This window comes from Pantherophis guttatus, chromosome 17 (genome assembly GCF_059756535.1).
Source record: "Pantherophis guttatus breed Tessera chromosome 17, ASM5975653v1, whole genome shotgun sequence".
Taxonomy (NCBI): domain Eukaryota; kingdom Metazoa; phylum Chordata; class Lepidosauria; order Squamata; family Colubridae; genus Pantherophis; species Pantherophis guttatus.
This window is the reverse complement of record NC_142079.1, coordinates 12335001-12350428: the sequence shown is the minus strand read 5'-3', so window position 1 is coordinate 12350428 and position 15428 is coordinate 12335001. Positions and strand designations below refer to the sequence as shown.

The 15428-nt window shown below is 44.6% G+C and overlaps 1 protein-coding gene across 1 annotated transcript in view; it reads right to left on the bottom strand.

Moving 5' to 3' along the window:
* LOC117676069 (transmembrane protein 132D) overlaps positions 1-15428 on the bottom strand; it is a 406180-nt gene that overhangs the window by 335127 nt on the left and 55625 nt on the right. The window lies entirely within an intron of this gene.

Genomic DNA, 15428 nt, shown 5'->3' with positions numbered 1-15428 from the left:
GGGTAAAATGAGGACCCAGATTGTTTGGGGGCAAGAGGCTGACTTTGTAAATCGATTAGAGAGGGCTGCAAAAGCACTGTGAAGTGGTATATAAGTCTAAGTGTTATTGCTATTGCTATTGAGAACTCATTGTCATGAAGTCATTGCCAACTCTAGCAACTGTGTAGATGGATTTTCTCCATGGTGATCTGTTCCTAACCTGATCTTTTAGATCTTCCAAGAGGGGTTCCATCACCACTGTAACTGAGTCCATCCACCTCGCTGGTTGTCCTCTTCTTTACTTTCCTTCCACCATTCCCATCCTCTGATCCCATCCTTCTACACAGAACTGGGATTTCATATAATATGTCCAAGGTAGGATAATTTGAACTTTTCGTTTGTGTCTTGAGTGAGAAACTTGAGGTGGATTTGTTCTGTCAGTTTGTTTTCTTAACTGTCCATGGTCTTTTCAGGTATCTGAGTACTGTGTCCAGTTTTGGTCACCACCACCAAAAAGATGTTGAGACTCTAGAAAGAGTGCAGAGAAGAGCAACCAGGATGATTAGGAGGCTAGAGGCTACAACACACAATGAACGGTTGCAGAAACTGGGCATGGCTAGTCTAGTGAAGAGAAGGACCAGGGGAGACAGGATAGCAGTCTTTCGATATTTGAGGGACTGCCACAGAGAGGAGGGGGTCAAGCTATTCTCCAAAGCACCTGAAGTCCAGACAAGGAATAATGGATCAAGGAGAGATTCAACCTGGAAATAAGGAGAAAATTTTCTGACAGTGAGAACCATCAACCCATGGAACAGAAGTTGCCTTCAGAAATTGTGGGAACTTCATCACTGGAGGCTTCCAAGAAGAGACTGGACTGCCATTTGTCAGAAATGGTGTAGGGTCTCCTGCTTGGGCAGGGGGTTGGACTAGATGACCTACAAGGTCCCTTCCAACTCTGTTAAACTGAATCTATCTAAGATGATTAAAAGCCTGGAGACTAAAACATGAAGAATGATTGCAGGAACCGGGCCTGGCTAGTCTAGTGAAGAGAAGGACCAGGGGAGACCTGATAGTCTTTCAGTATTTGAAGAGCTGCTACAGAGAGGAGGGGGTCAAACTATTTTCCAAGACAACTGAAAGCCAGACAAGGAATAAAGGATGGAAACTAATCAAGGAGAGATTCAACCTGGAAATAAGGAGGAATTTTCTGACAGTGAGAACAATCAACCAATGCAAGAGAAGTTGCCTTCAGAAGTTGTGGGAGCTTCATCACTGGACTGCCATCTGTCAGAAATGGTGTAGGGTCTTCCACTTGGGTGGGGAGTTGGACTAGATGACCTACAAGGTCCCATCCAACTCTGTTAATCTGTTAATCTTCACCCCCAAAATTCAAAGGCGTCCATGTTCTTCTTATCCTGCTTCTTCCAAGTCCTATTTTCACTTTGACAACACCTCTGCTGGCATAATTGTGATCTTTGTAGATTTCCCAAGGCTTAAAAGCAAGGCTTGCATAGTGCATATTGCCGGCATTGTTAAATTGCAGTTAAATTGCAGTGTAAAAAAAAATAACTCACAATATCCCAAAGTCCACAGTCCACATTGATGGTAGAGTTTTACTGCCCTCTAGTTGTGGCATTTTCCCCCTTCTTTTCCTCCACAGGGGATCTAAATTGAGCTAACAAGTTGACTCTTCATGTTTTAGATTCAGTTGGAAAATTGACGGGATGGATCTGGATTCTGGAAATCAATTTGGGGCTTGCAAAACAACCCACTGGGACTTTTGAAATGATCTGGGGAAATTGTTGGTGGGGTTTTTTTGCATGTGGGGGAAAAGCTTGCCCACTCTCCAATTTTTAGCAATCAATTTGGAGAACTGCAGAATAATGTCTTAGAATAATGTGTGATCTTGGCCTTCCTTCCTTCCTTCCTTCCTTTCCCTTCCCTTCCCCCTTTCTTCCTTCCTCTATTCTTCCCTTCCTCCCTATATTCCTTTCTTCCTCCCTCTATTCCCTCCTTCCTCCCTCCCTCCCTATATTCCTTCCTTCCTTCCTCCCTCCCTCCCTCTATTCCTCCCTCCCTCCCTCTATTCCTCCCTCCCTCCCTCTATTCCTTCCTTCCCTTCCTCCCTCCTTCCCTCACTTCTTCCCTTCTCTCCTCCTCTTCCTCTTCCTCCTTCTCCTTCCCTCCCTCCCTTCACTCCTTCTATTCTTCCCTTCCTCCCTATATTCCTTCCTTCCTTCATCTATTCCTCCCTCCCTCCCTCTATTCCTCCCTCCCTCCCTCCCTCTATTTTTTATTTATTTATTTATATGCTGCCCTTCTCCGGAGACTCAGGGCGGCTTACAATGCGTTAAGCAACAGCCTTCATCCTTTTGTATATTTATACAAAGTCAGCTTATTGCCCCCACAATCCGGGTCCTCAATAGGAAGGTCCTATTCCTTCCTTCCTTCATCTATTACTTTCTTCCTCCCTCCTTCTCTCTATGCCTTCCTTTCCTTCTTCTCTCCCTCCCTCCTTCCCTTCCCTTCTCTCCTCCTCTTCCTCCTTCTCCTTCCCTCCCTCCCTTCCTCCTCTGCCTCCCAGCCAGGTTCAAACCTCAGGTGTCTGGGGCACCTCTCCCCTTATCCGAGAGTTTGAACTGCCTACTTACAACTACGTTACACCTTTGCCTTCTGCAGGCTCATAGCAATGGCAAGGGCTTATGGACGTTGTGGTCCCAAACCTCTCGGAACCAGCCAACTTGATTAGCTATGACCCTTCCAGCTACGCTTCTCCTAATACGATCCCTGCTATTGACACAATTTTAATTGTGAGCTGCTTGAGCCAAGACGGCGGCTCCCCCTCCTTCGATTTCCTATTCTGTCAACATTACGCAGGCAGATCTAGGCTATGTAGATAGAGATACACATCCAGCCAAATGCCTCTTAATTCCTCTTCTCTGCAGGAAACACCAGGCAGAGTTTTGTTTATTCTACATTTAAATATCATCGGAATACTAAATCCACACGGCCTGACAGAGCGGAGCCAGCTGAAAATTTCCCCGAATTTTACACGGCCTTTCTTCTAAGCAAAATCTGAATACCAAATGCTTGTTTTATTCCCTCATAACGATCCCCTTATTTTTGTTTTTTTATTTCTTATTTGATGTGGATAAGCCTATGGCAGAAAGCTTTCAAGAATATCTTACTAAAGAGTGTCCATATTTGTTAAGGAAGGGTACTATGCGGGGAGAAGACAATCCGATTTATTTTATTTATTTATTTATTTATTTTTCATATTTGTATACCGCCTTACTCCCGAAGGACTCAGGGCGGTGAACAGTCATAAATAAAATACAAAGATATACAAAAGTTAAAAACTGTTAAAAAACAGATTAAATAATTTAGGCTCAAAGATTAAAACATCCAAATTTATCTAAAAGAGATTTAAAAGCCAATTTAAAAGCCAATTTAAGAGCCAATTTAAAAGGGAGAGTTAGGCCAGACCAGCCTGTTGGAATAAAAACATTTTTAGGGCGCGGCGGAAGATGCGTAAGTCTTGGATCCTCCGTATCTCCAGGGGGAGCTCGTTCCAGATGGCAGGTGCCCCCACAGAGAAGGCTCTCCCCCTGGGGGCCGCCAGTCGACATTGTTTGGCCGACGGCACCCCGAGGAGCCCCTCTCTATGGGAGCGAACTGGTCGGTGAGAGGCTACTGGTGGCAGGAGGCGGTCTCGTAAGTACCCTGGTCCTGAGCCATGGAGCGCTCTAAAGGTAGTAACCAAAACCTTGAAGCGCACCCGGAAGACCACCGGGAGCCAGTGCAGCTCGCGCAGGAGGGGGGTCACATGAGAGCGCCACATTGCTCCCGTCACCACCCGCGCGGCCACATTCTGGACCAGCTGGAGCCTCCGGGTGCTTCTCAAGGGGAGCCCCATGTAGAGAGCATTACAATTTAATGCCTTCTTTAGCCCAAACAATTCCTATTTGTATTTTCGTCCTAGCCCTCGACTTACGACCGCGACGGAACACCCAATTTTCTGCGGCTAAAGCGAGACGGTTGTAAAGTGAGTTTCGTCCCTGTTTAGCGACCTTTCTTCCCACGGTTGTTAAGGGAAGCACCACAGTTGTTAAATTAGTCACCCGGTTGTTAAGTGAATCTGAGCCCGGGGGACACTGCGGCCGTCGTAAAATACGAGTCAGTTGCCAAGGGTCCCGATTTTGATCACGTGACCTACGGGGACACTGCCCTTTTTTTCCCAGTGTTGTCGTAACTTCAAGCAGTCGCTAAACGAATGGTTGAAATGGAGGATTGCCTGTATGGGAAACTGCCTTGCGACGAATAGATGTCAACTACAGGTGAATCAATCACGGAATTAGAAATTGATGGATTCCTATCAATTCCTATTGATAGATTTAAATTGATAGATTTAAGTTAAACAGAAAATGTTTAACTTAATACTGATGAAACTTAAATTTGAGTAACTGGATAACATTAAATAAAGAGATGTAAATATAAATGAATATAAATGTGTAGATAACAATGAATATTATATATAGAATCTATACGTGGCTAGAAAATAAAAATCAAATCAAGAAATAAGACTGTAAATTGAAATTTGATTAATTGGAATCTAAGAGTATTGAATACTGATAAGGATAAAATATCGACTATATTAATAAATAGGATGTAAGTATATATATATAGCAATTTAGTTTATAAGAATGCTCAATATGGTTACGCAGGAATAAGAGAATGATTAGGAAGATTGAATGTAAAAGTAAAGGTAATGAATGCAATAATTTGTTAGCATATGTTAGCTTTATGTTTGTGAATGCTATATCCTGTGCCTGTTCTGGGAAGTCTAGGGAGGGGGGTGGGGGGGAGGGGGAGGGGGAAAGGGTGGGGGGGAGAAAATGTTTGTATTTCTTATAAAACTTTTTAATAAAAAAAAAGTAAAGATAATTGTCGATGCAGAAAGTTGTAAAATATTATATAATGTTGTTATTTATGTTTTGCATTTTGCCATTTGGTGTATGTGTATGTTCTTTTTTTTTTTGTCTTTTTTATGTTTTTGGTTTTAAAAATGTACAATATTCAATAAAAATTATTTTTTAAAAAAACAATGAATATTATAATGTGTGTGTGTGTGCATGTGTATATATATACATACACATATTTGTCTTCTTAAGTTTTCACAGGTGTGCATATGCAAAAAATTAAAATCTTGGGTGTTTTCCCGTGTCATTGTAAATAAGTTGGTTAAAATATTTAAAATCCCAGCTTAAAATCTTCTAAATCTTGTGAGCCTGTCGAAACGTTGCTATAAGAAAAACTTTTAAAGTCACTGTAGGATTTTAGCTGAGGTTTTAGAGGACCTTGCAGAGTGCTCTGTAAGGATTTTTAGAAGATTTTAAGCTGGGATTTTAACCAGGATTTTAAATATTTTAACCAACTTATTTACAATGACACGGGAAAACACCCAAGATTTTAATTTTTTGTATATACACATATACATACACGTTGGAGTAACGCTATTATACTACTACTGAGAAATAAATAGAAATGATAGAATCGCAAACTACATGAGCAAAATACGTATGTCGATACGGAATACTGTAAAATTACCACTGACGGTATGTAACGTTCAGTGGTGGGTTTCAACATTTTTTACTACCGGTTCTGTGGGCGTGGCTTGGTGGGCGTGGCATGGCTTGGTGGGCGTGGCTTGGTGGGCATGGTAAGGGAAGGTTACTGCAAAATCCCCATTTCCTCTCAATCAGCTGGGACTGGGGAAGCAGAGAATAGATGGGGGCGGGGCCAGTCAGAATTTTTACTACCGGTTCTCCAGAACTGGTCAGAACCTGCTGAAACCCATCTCTGGTAACATTCAATACGTTACGTTTTGATGTGTTTTGGGGTTTTTTTTTTATGTATGTGTGATTCAGGGGTGGGTTCTACTTACCTTTACAACAGGTTTGCTGCACATGCGCAGAAGCTTCCTGATGACGTCGGGGTCAGTGGGCGGAGCCTCCCAACGGTTTTACTACCGGTTCTATAGAACCAGTCCGAACCGGGAGCAACTCACCACTGGTTGTTTTTTGTGTTGATTTTTAAAGACAAACTGTTTAATAAAAATTATTTTTTTAAAAAAAAAAAAAGGAAAAAAAAAAGAAATTGATATGATTCCTTATACTGAGCAGTGGTGGCAAAACGACACTTCCGATTTTGCACAGTCCCAGTTTGACACAAAAACACACAAGTAGTTGTGTCCTTGGCACTTGTTCCCCCGAGTCTTCCTTTCGGGTCTGCATGAATTTCAACACAAAGCTCTTTCTTAACAGCAATGGAAGGCCTTGTGTTCGTCACCCATTTCAATCAGCATGCCACCCCCGAAGGGATTCTTTCCAAAATGTCCTTTCCGTGCTTCTCCTAGATCAGCCTGACCTTGGCTTCCACAAAGAGTTTTCGCCCAGGGGGAAAAAAAAGAAGGATTTGCAAGTCTCTCTCAAGGTACGGATGTGAGCTTATGTTGCTATTATTAGGAGTTGTTATCAGTTGGATGGGTGACTAGTAAAATAGCAGAATAAAACATATTGCATTACTGAGGGGAAGGAGGGACTAGGAAGGGAGAGGGAGGAGGAGGAGGAGGAGGAAGGCTGTTCCCTACTCAAGTTGATGATGGAGAAGAAGAGGAGAAGGAAGAAGAGATACCTTCTCATTTAAGACAATGGTGATGATGATGAAGGAGAAGGAGAAGGAGAAGGAGAAGGAGAAGGAGATCAAGATCGAGATCAAGATCAAGATCAAGATCAAGATCAAGAGGAGGAGGATATGTGGTGGAACAATTTCCTTCTTTTCACATGAATGTCAAATGTGTTACCTCTGAAGATCCTGGAAGAGGAGGAGGAAGGCTGTTCCCCACTCAAGTTGATGTGTTGCTGGAGAAGAAGAGGAGAAGGGATACCTTCTCATTGAAGATGATGGTGATGATGAAGAAGAAGAAGGAGAAGAAGAAGAAGGAGAAGAAGATCAAGATCAAGAGGAGGAGGATATGTGGCGGAACAATTTCTCTCTTTTCACATGAATGTCAAATGTGTTACCTCTTAAGTTCCTGGAGGAGGAGGAGGAGGAGGAGGAGGAGGAGGAGGAGGAGGAGGAGGAGGAGGAGGAGGAGGAGGAGGAGGAGGAGGAGAAGAAGAAGAAGAAGAAGATAATTCAGTAGGACAAAGAAGGGGCAGATGAAGTTGTTTCTATTTCCTACAGGAGGAAGGAGAGAAGGGAAAGAGGAGGAAGAAGAGGAGAAGAGGAGGGGGAGGGTTTGGAAGATGAGGGGGAAGAAGGAGGAGAAGGAGAAAAGGAGGAGTGAAGAGGAAAAAGAGAAGAGGAGGAGGAGAGACTAAACTACAGCCAGTTGAAATTCTTTATTTATTTTTTGGCTCCTGGCCCCAAAGGCAGTCGTAAAATGAGGACTTCCTGTACAGATTTTCAGAGGCCAAACAGGTAGGCTATCATGCATGATACATTTGTGACTGCAAAGAAGCCATTGTGTGAGATAGCATCAGGTGTTTCCATGGGCCCGAAGGCAGCTGAGTTGTTTCAAGGCTTAGCAGAAATTGAAGGACGCCGTCCAGACCGATGGTGTCAGATACGATCCCTCAGCCAAATAAAGTGTGCGCTTGGACACACACACACACAGGGAACACGACCCTACATGTCTTTTTTACACAATCAAGATCAAGTGAGGTACTAACACCACTCTATAAAGCCATAGTAAGGCCACACCTGGAATCCTGCATCCAGTTTTGGTCACCACACTATAAAAAAGATGTGGAGACTCTAGAAAGAGTGCAGAGAAAGATGATTAGGGGACTGGAGGCTAAAACATACGAAGAACGGTTGCAGGAACTGGGCATGGCTGGTCTAGTGAAGAGAAGGACCAGGGGAGACATGACAGCAGAGTTCCAATATTTGAGGGGCTTCCACAGAGAGGAGGAAGGGGTCAAGCTGTTTTCCAAAGCACCCGAAGGCCAGACAAAAAATAATGGATGGAAACTGGACAAGGAGAGATTCAACCTAGAAATAAGAAATTTTCTGGCAAGTGAGAACAATCAACCCATGGAACAGAAGTTGCCTTCGGAGGTTGTGGGAGCTTCATCACTGGAGGCTTTCGAGAAGAGACTGGACTGCCATCTGTCAGAAATGGTGTAGAGTCTCCTGCTTGGGCAGGGGGTTGGACTAGATGACCTACAAGGTCCTTTCCAACTCTGTTAATCTAATCTAAAACACAGATAGGTGTGGACAGCAAGGAAATTAAACCGGTCTCAGAAATTATGAATTTCTCTCTTCTTCTTCTTCTTCTTCTTCTTCTTCTTCTTCTTCTTCTTCTTCTTCTTCTTCTTCTTCTTCTTCTTCTTCTTCTTCTTCTTCTTCTTCTTCTTCTTCTTCTTCTTCTTCTTCTTCTCCTTCTCCTTCTCCTTCTTCTTCTTCTTCTTTTTCGCTTTTCAAGAAATATTTGAAACGCAGCCCCAAGATGCTTCGATTCCAATTAAGGCCAGCGAACACATTATTGGCACCACCTCTATTTCAAAGCATAATTTATGGCCCCCGCTGAACAAAGCCCAATCTCGGGAATTCAATCGCTCATCATCTACGCCAAGAAGAAAATCTTGCTTAAGGAAGCAGTTTAACCTTTCCTGAGCTCAGCCACCATTTTGGGAGGGAAGAGATATATATTCACATCCGTGCAGAATTATATTGATATTAGGCCACGTTGCCTTCCATTTTCCTCCCCCCCCCCCCCCGTTCTGCTTTCTCCTGACTCTCACTTTTCATTTCAGTTAAGCGTCCGCCGAGTCTATTACCGGCGTATTAAGGAACAATGGGTTTTAAATTAAATAGGTTTTCATTTTGGTTGTCTCTGCACTTCATGGCTTGGGAGGACCTAAGGAAAAATCTAGAAAATTAACTTAGGCGTATAAGAAAATGCATTGCTTCTTCTGACAATGCCAACCATCTGGTATTGCAGGATCCGAGAACCATAGAGTCGTAGGACAGGAAAGGACCTTGGAGATCTTCTAGTCCAACCCTTCGATCAAGCAGGAGATCTTATACCATTCCAGACAAATGGCTGTCCTATCTCTTCTTGAAAACCTCCAGGGATGGAGCACTAGCAACTTCAGGAGGGAAGCCACTCCCACTGATTGATTGTCCTCACTGTCAGGAAATCACCTTGTGGTCTCCCATCCGTGTACAAACCAACCTTAGCTTTTGGAGGTCAGCCAAGGTGACCTCAGCTGCTGAGGTTTCGTATCACGTCAGTATTCCAATCAAGTCCAAAAACAGGCCAAATCATCTCTAGGCCCACCAGCCAGCCAGCCAGCTACCCCACTCTGCCTGCTTCAGAATTTTTCCTTGTACAAATCTGGGCAATGTTGGGTGTGTTGAGTTTGACAATTCCACCCCCCCACCCTCCCCGAATGGTGCATTCCAAAGAATTTGTGCTCGTTGTTGGTTGGTGGAAAGATATGCTTGAAAATAGAGGTGGATGGTGGAAGAGAGAAAGAAGGGGGGAGGGAGCGAGAAAGAAAGAGATAGATAGAACAAGAGAGGGAAAGAGAAAAAAGAGAAAAAAGTGAAAGGGAGAATGAGAAAGTCTGATAAAGAGAAAAAGAAAGGAAGAAAGACAGAAGAGAAAGTGAGAGAAAAAAGAAAGAGAAATAAACAGACAGGGAAAGAGAGAGAGAGGGAGGGAGCAAGCAAGAAAGAGATAGAAAGAACAAGAGAAGGAAAGAGAAAAAAGAGAAAGGAGAAAGGAGAAATGAGAAAGACTGACAGAGAAAAAAAGACAGAGAAATGAGAAAGGAAGAGAGAAAGACAGAAGAGAAAGTGAGAGAAAAAAGAAAGAAATAAAGAGACAGAAGGAAAGAGAAAGAGAGAGAGAAAAGGTAGAGACAGGGGGAAGAGAATGAAAGTGAAAGGAGAGAGAAAAAAGGAGAAAGAAAGCAATAAAGAAAGAGAAAGAGACAGAGTAAAAGAGGGAGAGAGAAAGAATGAGAAAAAAAGAGGGAAAATTAGAAAGAAAGTGATAGAGAGAAAAAGAGAAAGAGAGATAGGAAAAGAGAAAGAGATAGAAAGACAGGAAAGAGGAAGAGAGAGGAAAAAGTAAGAGAAAGAAAGAGAAGAAAGAAAGAATGAAAGAGAGAGAGAGAAAAGAAAGAGTGAGTGAAAAAAGAGAGAAAGAGACAGAGAGAAAGAATGAGAAAAAAGAGAAAGGGAAAATTAGAAAGAGAAAGAGATAGAAAGACAGGAAGGAGAGAGGAAGAGAGAGAAAAAAGTAAGAGAAAGAAAGAGAAAGAAGAAAGAGAGTGAAAGAGAAGAGGAAGAATGAGTGAAAGAGAGAGACAGAGAGAGAGAGAGATGGACTTTTAGGGCTGGCCGAATCCTGACCAATGCTATCAACGACCCGATGGGCCGATCCTTTGAAGCCAATTCAGATTAGCAAGAAACAAAACATCGTCTCCCATCCATTTGGGCCATTCTGACCTTCAAACTCCATTTGGCAGGGCTGGTGGAAAAGCGGAGTGGGGGGAATGGGGGGGTGGGAAGGAGGGAGGGAGGGAGCTGCAGCCGTGGGTTTATTTTAGCCGGCTCTTCGCTCCTAATCCCAATGAATAAAACATGTATTTACTTGCTGGGTAAAGCACCCGGTGGCTTAAAATAGCTGCCAGGAGAAGGCGCATCCGCCGTTTTTCCCATGGAAGGGCTGTTGGAAGACTCGGGAATGAGGGGATTGGGGTGAGAGTTTGGCCCCCTCTCCCCACAAGGCTTGGGGTTTTCCATCTGGGTTTGTTCGTTTTTCCTTGAGGGGGGCAATGTAGGGGGTGGGCTCGGAAAAGGCCCCTTTTAACAGGTCAACTAATTGATGACTCGAAATCCTTCCCTCTGGGCTGCCCCAGTTGCACCGTTGGATCCAAAGTTATCTGGAGTCCATTGCACACAATATATATATATATATATATTTTCTTACTTCTTCGTAGGGTTTATGTGTGTTTTTCTTCTGGCCAGGTTTTCCCTACGTAACCAAGGTTTTTCTGCAGCCCCAGCTCAGTAGAATCACATCCACTCGATTCTGGGCTTTTTTCTTTTCTAGCAGCTAGCAAGCTCTTCCTGCTAGGTGGGAGACCTAAATAGATCTATTTCTAGCTCGTTTGCTTTCATCAGTAGGCCACACCCACATCTTATGTATCCTCCCTGTAAAGGTATAGTATCTATTTTCTTACTTACCTTTACAGGGAGGATACATAAGATGTGGGTGTGGCCTACTGATGAAAGCAAACGAGCTAGAAATAGATCTATATAGGTCTCCCACCTAGCAGGAAGAGCTTGCTAGCTGCTAGAAAAGAAAAAAGCCCAGAATCGAGTGGATGTGATTCTACTGAGCTGGGGCTGCAGAAAAACCTTGGTTACGTAGGGAAAACCTGGCCAGAAGAAAACACACACACACACACACACACACACACATATATATATATATATTCTTTTTTTATTATTATTCCTGAAAGGATGAGGTGTGGAGCTGATTTCAGTTAAATCGCATTTAGGGACGCTTCTTTTCTGTGACGGTCTGCTTCTTTAATGCTTCGAAATGCTGGGTTTTTTTCCTCTCCAAGCCGACAGTGCACCAGGTCCCCCTGGCGCCTAAAACGTGGCATTTTCCTCTAAATTATAATTTCTTACAGGTTGTCTTTCGACTTACAGCCATCTGGTTAGACACCGTTTGAAGCAGGGCTGAAATCCAGCAGGTTCTGGAGAACCGGTAGCGGAAATTTTGAGCAGTTCAGAGAACCTGCAAATACCATCTCTGGCTGGCCCCAGAGTGGGGTGGAAATGGAGATTTTGCAATATCCTTCCCCCAGGAGGGGAGGGAATGGAGATTTTGCAGTGTATCCTTCCCCAGGAGGGGAGGGAATGGAGATTTTGCAGTGTATCCTTCCCCAGGAGGGGAGGGAATGGAGATTTTGCAATAGCCTTCCCCTGCCATGCCCACCAAGCCACACCCACAGAACCGGTAGGAAAAAAAAATTGGATTTCACCCCTGGTTTGAAGTTACAATGGCACCGGGGTGTGTGTGTGTGGTGGTGGGGAATGCTGAGTTATGACCGGTCCTTGCACTTAAGACGTTCATCACAGCATCTCCATGGTCACAGGATCAATATTTGGGAACGTGGTAACTGATATTTACAACCAGTTTAAGCCTCCGGGGTCACGTGTGAAAATGCCATTTATGATCTTCCCAGCTGGCTTCTGACAAGCAACGACAAGGGGAGAAGCTGGGTTCGTTTAATGACCATTGGGTTCACTTAACATCCACAGTCATTTGCTTAACAACCCACGGCGAAAAGTCATTAAAATCTGACGTGACTCACTTAACAACTGCCTCGCTTTAACTATGGAAATTCGGGTCGCAATTGCGGTTGTAAGTTGAGGACAATTACCAACTGCACAAAAAGCAAGATATTGGAGGAGGAGGAGGAGGAGGAGATGTGATGATCCAGGGTGTGACACAAAGGCAACACAGCCAGACAACCAACAGGAGTCCCTTTATTATGACCAACTGTGCCCCCCCAATATCCCTTCCAACTCTCCGGCCTGGAGAGAGCTCTTCCCACCAACCTGCGATAGACTTTGGCAGGCAATACTTCAGTTCCAAATGTTGTAAGAAGAAAAACTTCTAACAAAAAATCCAAAGGCAAGACAAGGTAATTAATCCGGCAGGGCAAGCAGAATAAGGAATTCCACAAGTAAAGTAGCAAGGCAATAAATCAAACCAGTTGGGAGGATGCCAGGATTCCAAGAAACACCAGATAAACTCAATGTTTCTTCCTGACAAGCGCCCCTCTAATTTGCCTCTACTTTTAAACTCCATCAGCACCTGTGCCTTGTGAAGAGGATCGGGTCCCTTTCCTCCCTCGTAAGCCATGCAACCCACGTTGCTCTCTTCTCCGTTCCTCCCTGCGCTGTGAAGGATGAGGAGTGGGTGAGCCTTGGTCTTCAACTGAACCCCCTCTCCCTTGTTCTACCCTGCTCTGCCCAGCCTGACTTTGCCCTTCCCAGTTTCTTCCACAGCTAACGGAGCCACTCTCTCACTCTCTGTCAGCTGTTCCTCTTCCCCTTCGGATTCAGACTCTGACAGGGGCATGACAGGAGAGGAGGAGGAGGAGGAGGAGGAGGAGGAGGAGGAGGAGGAGGAGGAGGAGGAGGAAGGAAGGAAGGAAGGAAGGAAGGAAGGAAGGAAGGGGAAGGTGGAGAGGAAGGAGGACATTTTTTTAATAGAGGAGGAGGACAGGGGAGGGAGGGAGGAAGGAAGGAAGGAGGGTTTTTAATAGAGGAGAAGGGATGGGGGGAGGAAGAAAGGAAGGAAGTAGAAAGAGATGGATGGGAGGAAGGAAGGAAGGAAGGGGAAGGTGGAGAGGAAGGAGGACAATTTTTTAATAGAGGAAGAGGACGGGGAGGAGGGAGGGAGGGAGGAAAGAAGGAGAGTTTTTAATAGAGGAGAAGGAGGGGGAGGAGGGGGAGGAGGGGAGGGGAGGAGGGGAGGGGAGGAAGAAGGAAAGGAAGGAAGGAGAAAGAGATGGATGGGAGGGAGGAAGGAAGGAAGGAAGGAAAAAGATGGGAGGGAGGGAGGGAGGAGAAAGAGATGGGAGGAAGGAAGAAAGGAAGGAGAAAGAGATGGGAGGGAGGGAGGGAGGGAGGAAGAAAGGAAGGAAGGAAGTAGAAGGATGAGAGGGAGGGAGGGAGGGAGAGGAAGGAGGAGAATTTTTTGTAGAGGAGGAGGAGGAGGAGGAGGAGGAGGAGGAGGAGGAGGAGGAGGAGGAGGAGGAGGAGGAGACTGACAGGCCAAAAGACTAACTGTCCTACCCTCTGTGGAGGCTCTTTATATGCCTCCCCAGGTTAATTCCATCTGACTTTGGACTGGATCCCAACTGCCTTGAAGACTGACTTTTGAAGAGTGCTGACTCCGTTCCAGATGGTGCTGAGGTTTGGGGCTCTCTCTCTCTCTCCCTCTCTCCACTAATTAGCAGAAAATGTCCTCTGTCTGATGATGGAACCCCATCAAGGCAACATCTGGGGTGATGTCATGTTATCTGTCTTCTTCCGCTCGGTTGTCTCGAGGCCCCAGGAATCCTGGGTGTACTTGGGGCTCTTCGGCAGGTACGATTCATTAGCAGGTGTCAGGCTTCAGACAGCTGCCCCTTGGCATCGAAAGACAGAAGGAATGTGGAGTTTCTGGGACGCCCTTTCAAAGGGGGGACATCGGCCCCTACAACTATCAAGCTATTTTCCAAAGCCCCCGAAGGCCAGACAAGGAACAATGGATGGAAACTGATCAAGGAGAAATTCAATCTGGAAATAAGGAGGAATTTTCTGACAGTGAGAAGAATCAACCGATGGAACAGAAGTTGCCTCCGGAAGTTGTGGGAGCTTCATCACTGGAGGCTTTCAAGAAGAGACTGGACTGCCATCTGTCAGAAATGGTCTAGGGTCTCCTGCTTGGACAAGGGGTTGGACTAGATGACCTACAAGGTCCCTTCCAACTCTGTTAGGAAGAGGCAGAAAGAGGAAGAGAAGGGAAGAGAAAGAGGAAGGGAGGGAGAGAGGAAAGAAGGGAGGGAGGGAGGAAAGAAAGGAAGGAAGGGGCAGAAAGAGAGGAAGAGAAGGGAAGAGGAAGAGGAAGGAAGGAAGGGAGGAAAAGAAAGGAAGGAAGGGACAGAAAGAGCAGAACGGGAGGGGAGAGGAGGGGAGGGAGGGAGAGAGGAAAGAAAGGAGGAAGGAAGGAAAGGAAGGAAGGAAGGGACAGAAAGAGGGAAGGAGGGGAGGGGAAGGAACGAAGGAATGAAGGAACGAACGAACAAAGGGAGGAAAGGAAGGAATGGAAAGCTTTGGAGGAAGTGACTGTTTCAAATTTCTCCATAAATATAGTTTTTCTTTCTTTGTTTTAGGAAGTCTGGCTGACTAATCACTATGGTGGGAAAGTAGATTTGCATATAGTGTGCTGAAAATCAACATATGCCCATGGAATCTTTTGACAAAGTTCATCAGTGATCAAACCTGAAATGCCCTTCTGCCCTCTAACTTGGTGGCATCCCTAAATTAGTGCACTACTAACCCCCTTTGCCAAAGGGTCTGCAATACCTCATCATTATTCATTGTTCATTTCTAGTTGATTAATTTATCAGGAGCCAAATATTCTGACCTGCTCCATAATAATTCTAACATACAAGAAGAGAAAGTCAATGTTGGAGAAAACACACCGATCGATGGTGATTGGATATTCCCGATGGACCTTATCAATGTACATTATGCAACCTGGATTTGTGCGGTGCATTTAAATGCATTCATTGCGCCATGCAACGGCTCGGGTTTCAAAAAAGAAAGAGGAAAAAAAAAGAGAATTGCAAGGTGATTTA